The sequence below is a fragment of the Mastomys coucha genome, unplaced genomic scaffold (genome assembly GCF_008632895.1).
Source record: "Mastomys coucha isolate ucsf_1 unplaced genomic scaffold, UCSF_Mcou_1 pScaffold7, whole genome shotgun sequence".
Lineage (NCBI taxonomy): Eukaryota > Metazoa > Chordata > Mammalia > Rodentia > Muridae > Mastomys > Mastomys coucha.
Window position 1 is genome coordinate 86,048,186 of NW_022196913.1, and position 7,684 is coordinate 86,055,869.

A 7,684-nucleotide genomic window follows, 5' to 3' on the forward strand; every position below is an offset into this window, starting at 1 on the left:
ACTCAGAAATCCACCTGCCTCTGCCTCCCAAGTGCTGGGATTAAAGGCATGCTCCACCACCGCCTGGCTAGATTACTTTTTGTTGAAAGTCTATTTTACTAGGTACTAGAATAGCTACTCCAGCTTGTTTCTTTGGTCTGTTTGCATGAAAATCCTTTTACTAGCCTTTTACTCTGAAGTAGTGTCTATCTTTGTTTTTAAGGTATGTTTCTTTTCTTTTTTCTTTTTTTCAAGACAGGGTTTCTCTGTATAGCCCTGGATATCCTGGAACTCACTCTGCAGACCAGGCTGGCCTTGAACTCAGAAAATGACCTGCCTCTGCCTCCCAAGTGCTTGGATTAAAGGTGTGCACCACCACTGCCTAGTTTAAGGTATACAGCAGAAAGATGAATCCTGTGTGCATATCCAGTCTGTTAGTCTCTTTCTTTTTACTGATGAATTGAACCCCTTGTTATTGAGAAATATTAATGACCAGTGCTTGTAAGTACCTTTTATTTTGATGTTAGAGGTGGGAATTTTTGTCTGTCATTCTGGCTTTTCTTCAAGTTGATTATTTCTTGTGTTTTGGAGAGTGTGGTTACCCCTCTTTGTGTGAGAGTTTTTCTTCTTTTTCTGCAGTAGGGTTGGATAAGTTGAAAGTTATTCTTTAAGTTTGTTTTTGTCATAAAATGTATTTTTTTTTAATCTATGATGATTCTGCTAGGTATAGTAGTCTGGGCTGGCATCTGTGGTCTCTTAAGGGTTTCAAGACATCTAACCAGGATCTTCTGACTTTTATCATCTCTGTTGAGAAGTCAGGTGTGTGCATTTAAATGTTACTTGGCTTTTTCCCTTGTAGCTTTTAATATTCTTTCTTTTTGCTGTACATTTAGTGTTTTGATTATTGTGTGGCGGGAGGATTTTCATTTTTGGCCCTTTAAACTGGCAATCTTTATTCTCTTCACATGTGCAGACACAGGAGGGAGGGATTTTCTTTATTCAGCCATTAGTGAGCATGGAAGTGGATTGTATATTTTAGCTATTGTGAGTAATGTAGCAGTAAAAAATTTAAGTGTATGTCTCTGTGAATAACTATTTAGGTTAAGTCATTTAACGTAAAAACAAATACTAAAATAAAAAGCAGTGGAGAGTCAGGTTTGTTTTCTCTATACTGAAATGTCATTAATAAATTTTCTGGTGAACAAAATGGTATCTAATACACAAAGACCAACTCAATGTTTGTGTATAAATCAACAACCATATTCTACACATGTTATTAATATCTTGTAATGATCACATGTGTAAATTCAATTGAAGAAATAAACCAAATACCCAACAAGTAATTAAGACTACTAGTTACTTGGTGAATTTCACCACTGAGTTTGATTATTTCCTGCCATCTACTCTTCTTGGGTATATTTGTTTCTTTTTGTTCTGTTGCGTTCAAATGTGCTGTTAAGCTGCTAGTGTATCCTCTCTCCAGTTTCTTTTTGGAGGCACTCAGGGCTATGAGTTTTGCACTCTTAGCACTGCTTTCACTGTGTCTCATAAGTTTGGAAATGTGTCTTCATTTTAATTAAATTCTAAAAAGTCTTTAATTTCTTTTTTTTATTTCTTCCCTGACCAAATTATCATTGATTGTTTTTTTCATCTTCATTTTGAAAGTATTTAAAGGGTTTGAGATATGTATTTATGAGCCAGAAGAGTGTTAGGCACCAACTTATTGCTTAAAAAATAATCTTTAGAAGAAACGAAAACTTAAACTACAGCTGGGTATGCACATGGTAGCAATAATGGTTGCATGTAGTAGTGAAAAAAGTATCATTGATTTCTTTTCCAACCACATAATCTTCACAGACAACTTTGACAGCTTGGTTGCTAGAAATATTTATTTTCTAAAAGTTTTTTTTTGAAATGGTAGACACAGCCTAAATTGCTTGGATGGCAAGCATCCAGTTCTCTGGCTTTGAAATATGATCCCTGTCAGTAAGATGAAAAAGTCCTTCCTCAGTAGAATGTCTGTTGATATGTACAAATCGGATTCAACTCTAAAGTCTTTAAGAAAACAAGCCTAATTTTCTGTTCATTATTGGGAAGATTACCAGACAAGAAATTATTCACTACTTTATGGATTGCCATGTTCAGTGACATTACTTCAAATGGCAGATAATTCTAGCCAATTTGGGAAGCTGAAGAAAATATTTGAGGTTATGTTTTTGTTTTTTGTTTTTGTTTTCTGTTTTTTTTTTTTTTTGCTTTATTATAAAGAACATGAGAGGAGAAGGTATAATGCAGGATGTATCTGCATGAGGGGTACTATGAGAAGATGGAGACTGATATTGGGATGTTAAAATTAATAAATAAATGTAACAAAAATTTAATTAATTAAAAATAAAGGATGTCAAAATCATTCTTAAGAGCCTTAATCAATATATTATAGCATAAAAATTAGAAGAAAGTTATAAAATATATTATTGTAGAAATAATGACATTTTATTTTTAATAATATTTTATGTTATAATAATTTTATATAAGGCAAAATAATGTGGCTGTGTGTTTTATAGACAGTATGTGTCCTTTATAGAAAGTTTAATGGCCTTTGCTTCTCATATTTATGATAACGACTCTTTGTCCTCTCCCAGCTCCAAGAGTACCATTACTAGCCTGGGTACCTCAGAAGCTGTATTATATTTTTCTTTTATTGTTTTATTTTCTTGGTTTCATTAAGCCATTACCTTACCAATTACCTTACAAAACTGTCTCAAGTATGAAGTTTTGAGTGTTCCATCCAAATCTGAAAGCACTCCACTTGAAACACAGTAGCCACATCATTTATTTCCCTTGTGTGGAAATATTGTAGACCACTGAGCAATAGTTTCTTCATGATAAGGAATAAGAGTATTGATAAATTTAGCAAACACACAATAAAGAATAAAAGAAGTGTCTCAGTAAACAAAATTAACTTCCTTCAATTCGACAAGCATAATTGACATTCTCTAAAAAAGACCAGAGACAAAGTTATTGAATAAAATAAATGTATGAATTGTTATATATTGTCCATAATTTAAAATACCTCTTGTCAAAAGGAAGCCATAATGTATAGCCCCAATTACTGGTAAATAGACAAAATGTCCAGGAAATATATGAACAGATTTCCTTGCAGCTCTATGGTCCTGGAACCACCAATGAAACAAGTATTTTCTGTCAGAGCTCAAGCAATCAATTGAGATTGTACTGTGAGCTTTCATGGTAATATAACAGTTGAAAGATCTGTGCATGCATTCCTATCTTCCTTAATATTTCAATAATCTTTCATGTGTACATTATCTACTAGGGAACAATGATGACTTTACACTCAAATGGATTCCATTTTAAGTCATTCTATAAACTGCAGTCATTAAACAAATAATCTTCCATGTAGAATAATTTCCAGCATCAGTAAGTTAAAAAAATTAGATATTTAGTTTCCGAGAGTGAAAAGCCACAGTTATACATGTTCCTAAAATACTGAATTATCTAACATTGTTTTAACTGGTTAAGACATATCATCAAATTTTTATATCCACATAGGCAATATTTCTATAATATTACATATAAATGATGCTCATTGTATAACACAATTTTCTTTAACTTGAAATGTAATTGCTCCTGCTTCTTCTTCTTCTTCTTCTTCTTCTTCTTCTTCTTCTTCTTCTTTTTCTTCTTCTTCTTCTTCTTCTTCTTCTTCTTCTTCTTCTTCTTCTTCTTCTTTGTCTTCTTTTTCCTCCTTCTCCTCCTCTTCCTACTATTACTTTTCTACTTTAAATTGTGTTAACTAATTTATTTGTTTATTGCTTTTGTTCTTTGAGATAGAATCTTGTTATGTAATCCAAGATAGTCTTGAGTTTATTTTGGCTAAAGCTAGTCTTGACCTCAGAATAATTCTTCTGTATTAGAACTCTAATTATATCATTATATCATTATAGGTTTGCTCTACCATACCTACTCCCCTTTCTTCTCTGACTTTCTTTCCACATCTGCAATTCCTTGACCTCATCCTCATTCAAGACTGTGGTACAGTGATTAACAGACTCCCAAACTTTAATAACTCTAATTTGCTTCTGCTGGTCTTATCATAGTACTTCCTCAAACTCTTATACTGTTTGCTAATGTTATTTCTGTCTATTTTACAGATAATAACAAGAAGATGGAGACATTTTCAATTGTAGCTTTGTACATTGAGCAAATAAACTCAGTCCTCTTTTGATATGTATCTTTATCTTACATAAAAAATAAATACCTAGTTTTGCAAAGTCACAAAAGTATCAACTATGTTTTTAATTTTTTAATTTTTTTATTCTTTTCTAATATATTGCATTCTGACTGCAGTTTCCCCTCCCTCCACTATTATCTTTTCTCACCAACCCTCTTGTCCAGATTGACTCTGCCTCCCTTCAAAGAACAATCAAGTCTTCCAAGGATATCTACTGAGCATGGCATATCAAGTTACATTACTAAAAGGAGCAAATCATACTGAGAGGCTCTGCCAGTGTTTGACAAATATAGAAGTAAATGCTAACAGCCATCTGTTGAACTGAGCACAGGGTCCTCAATGAAGGAGCTAGAGAAATGACCCAAGGAGTTGAAGGGGTTTGCAGCCCCATAGAAGGAACAACAATATGAACTAGCCAGTACCCCCAGAGCTCCCAGGGACTAAATTATCAACCAAAGAGTACAAATAGTGGGACTCATGACTCCAGCCCCATATGTAGCAGAGGATGGCCTAGTCTGTCATCAGTGGTAGGAGAGGCCCTTGGTCCTGTGAAGGCTCTATGGCCCAGTGTAGGGGAATGCCAGGGCTAGGAAGCTGGAGAGTGTGGGTTGGTCAGCAGGGGGAGGGAGGAGGGGCTAGGGAATTTTTTGGAGGGGAAACAAGGAAAGGAGAGAATATTTGAAATGTAAATGAAGAAAATATCTAAAAAATAAAAAGGAAAAAATATTCCAAAAAACAAAACAAAACAAAATACAACATAGAATAGAGGACAGTAGGAAGAAAAGTGTCCCAAGCACAGAAAAAAGAATTAGAAATACTGCCCACTGTTAGGAGTTCAACAGGTACACTAAGCTACATAACCATAATGTATATATAGAAGACCAAGATCCCCACACCCAGGATATAACTAAACTAGACTGGCAAAAAAAAAATGTCACTGAAATGATTCCCAACGATATACTGCTATACTTATAGATTGGTGTTTAGACTAAATGTCTTCAGAGGCTTCATCTAGAAACTGATGGATGAAGACGTAGAAACCCTCAGTTAAATATTAGGAAGAGGTAGAGGAAGCCTGCAAATGAGGAGGAGGAAGGATTGTATGACCCACAGGGTCAATGACACCAAGAGAATATGGCCAGCAGGGCTCAAAGGGACTCACCAAAACAAGCATGAAGTATTATGGCTTACATGTTTGTATTGTCTCTAAAATTTATATCAAAATTTGACCTTCTTTGAAATCTTTTGAGGATAAGGCTTTTAGAAATATATCAAGAGATCTCTACCTTCTTTACTTTAACGGGTGTATTTATAAAGATTTAAGAAAGTGCATTTGTCTTTTTTTAACCCTTCAGCTTTCTATCATTTCTCATTGTGCAATGGGTAAATAAATGTTTCTATTTCTGAAAATAGTAAAAGCATGGTAACTAATAGAAAGAAGCGTTTATTTTGCTTACAGTTCTAGGGGGATGAGAATCTAATGTGTATGACAGGGAAGCATGACAAATATCAGTAAGAATGATGGCTGCAACTGATGATGAGGGCTTCTGACTTAAGCACAAACATGAAGCATAGAAAGCACATTGAGAATGTCACAAGGTTTAGAAACCTAAAAGCCCTTCCCAGGGAACATACTTTAGCCACAAATCCAAATCTCTTCAATTATCCCTCATAGCCACCAAGTGGTGACCAATATTCAAACATCTGATTCTACAGAAGTCATTTTCAAACAATAACTCAGTGGTGGAGTACTTACCTAGGATGAGTAAGATGCATGTACTCCTATCCTCCATACATATGAATTTGTGAATCCAAAATATGTTGAGTCATTTATAAAGAAACTCAATGCTTTGTGGGGAAGAAAAAAAAGGAAGATTCCAGAAAGTATGGAAAAACTTTTAAAAATAAGGAATAAAAACAAAATTGTTTTTATGTTTCTATCCCTTTGGATAGTATACCCAAAAAAGTAATATTTAAATGTTTATTCATTTACTGAGTAATACTTCAAGAAATATTTTAACCCTATTATTGATGGATAAACAGTATTTGGAAAAAGGAAACAATAACTTGGAGAATATTTCTTGTATCCTATGCTCAAGTGTTGAAGTAGAGGAAAGTTAATTGCTAATCATTACAATAATTTCACACCTCCCTCCTACAGTTTTCAGTATTAACATCTGTTATTTTTTCTTATCACTCATTTGTCATATTTTCAGATGTTGGCATGCAGCTTTCATGAATCTAAAGTGTGGTATTAAATATTGATATTTTACTTTCTCTCTGGTGACTTTCTAAGGCGGGACCAGGTGGGAGGCACAGGCCACAGAAGTGCCTGGGCAGCTGCAACAGGATGCTTTCTACCTCCATCTACAACTAGGAGGGAGGGCAGATTCACAGCCCTCTCTGCACCTTTCCTGCCAGCAGACAGCTGGTCTCCAGGAAGTGCTCTGACCCAGGAACTCAGGAAGGAAGGCTGATCCACAGCCATATGCACACATGGGTCTTACCAGAGGAGAGCTGATCTCCCAGGAGTGCTGACACAGGTTTACAAACCCACAGGAGGAACAGGCTCCAGCCAGAGACAGCAAGAACATCTAACACAAGAGATCAACAGATGGTGAAAGGAAAACCCAAGATTCTTACCAAAAGAAACCAAGACTACTTGGCATCATCAGAACCTAGAACTCCCACCACAGCAAGTCCTGGATAACTTAAAATACCAGAAAAGCAAGATTTAGATCTAAAATCATATCTCATGATGGTGATAGAGGAATTTAAGAAGGGCATAAATAACTTCCTTAAAGAAATACAGGAGAACACAGGTAAAGAGGTACAAGCCCTTAAAGAGGAAACACAAAATCCCTTAAAGAATTAAAGGAGAACACAAGTAAACAAATAGAACTCCTTAGAGGAAACACAAAAATTCCTTAAGGAATTACATGAAAGCACAACCAAACAGGTGAAGGAATTGAACAAAATATCCACAATCTAAAAATGGAAGTAGAAACAATTAAGAAATCACAAAGAGAGACAACTCTGGAGATAGAAATCTTAGGAAAGAAATCAGGAACCATAGATGCAAGCATCACCAACAGAATACAAGAGATAGAAGAGAGAATCTCAAGTGAAGAAGATACCATAGAAAACATTGACACAACAGTCAAAACACAAAATGCAAAAAGCTCCTAACCCAAAACATCCAGGAAATCCAGGATACAATGAGAAGAACAAACCTAAGGATAACAGGTATAGAAGAGAGTGAAGTCCTCCAATTTAAAGGGCTAGTAAATATCTTCAATAAAATTATAGAAGAAAATTTCTGTTACCTAAAAATAGTAATGCCCATGAACATACAAGGAACCTATAGAACTCCAAATAGTTTGAACCAGAAAAGAAATTCCTCCTGCCACATAATAGTCAGAACACCAAATGCACAAAATAAAGAAAAAATAT

The 7,684-nt window shown here is 34.9% G+C and overlaps 1 long non-coding RNA gene across 1 annotated transcript in view; it reads left to right on the forward strand.

The window, feature by feature from the left end:
* Nucleotides 1–4,272, forward strand: part of LOC116082308 — a 26,134-nt gene extending 21,862 nt beyond the window's left edge. The window contains exon 3 of the long non-coding RNA XR_004115240.1: nucleotides 4,152–4,272. This is a non-coding gene — a long non-coding RNA (uncharacterized LOC116082308). The remainder of the gene's footprint in view (nucleotides 1–4,151) is intronic.
* Nucleotides 4,273–7,684: the final 3,412 nt, after the last annotated feature.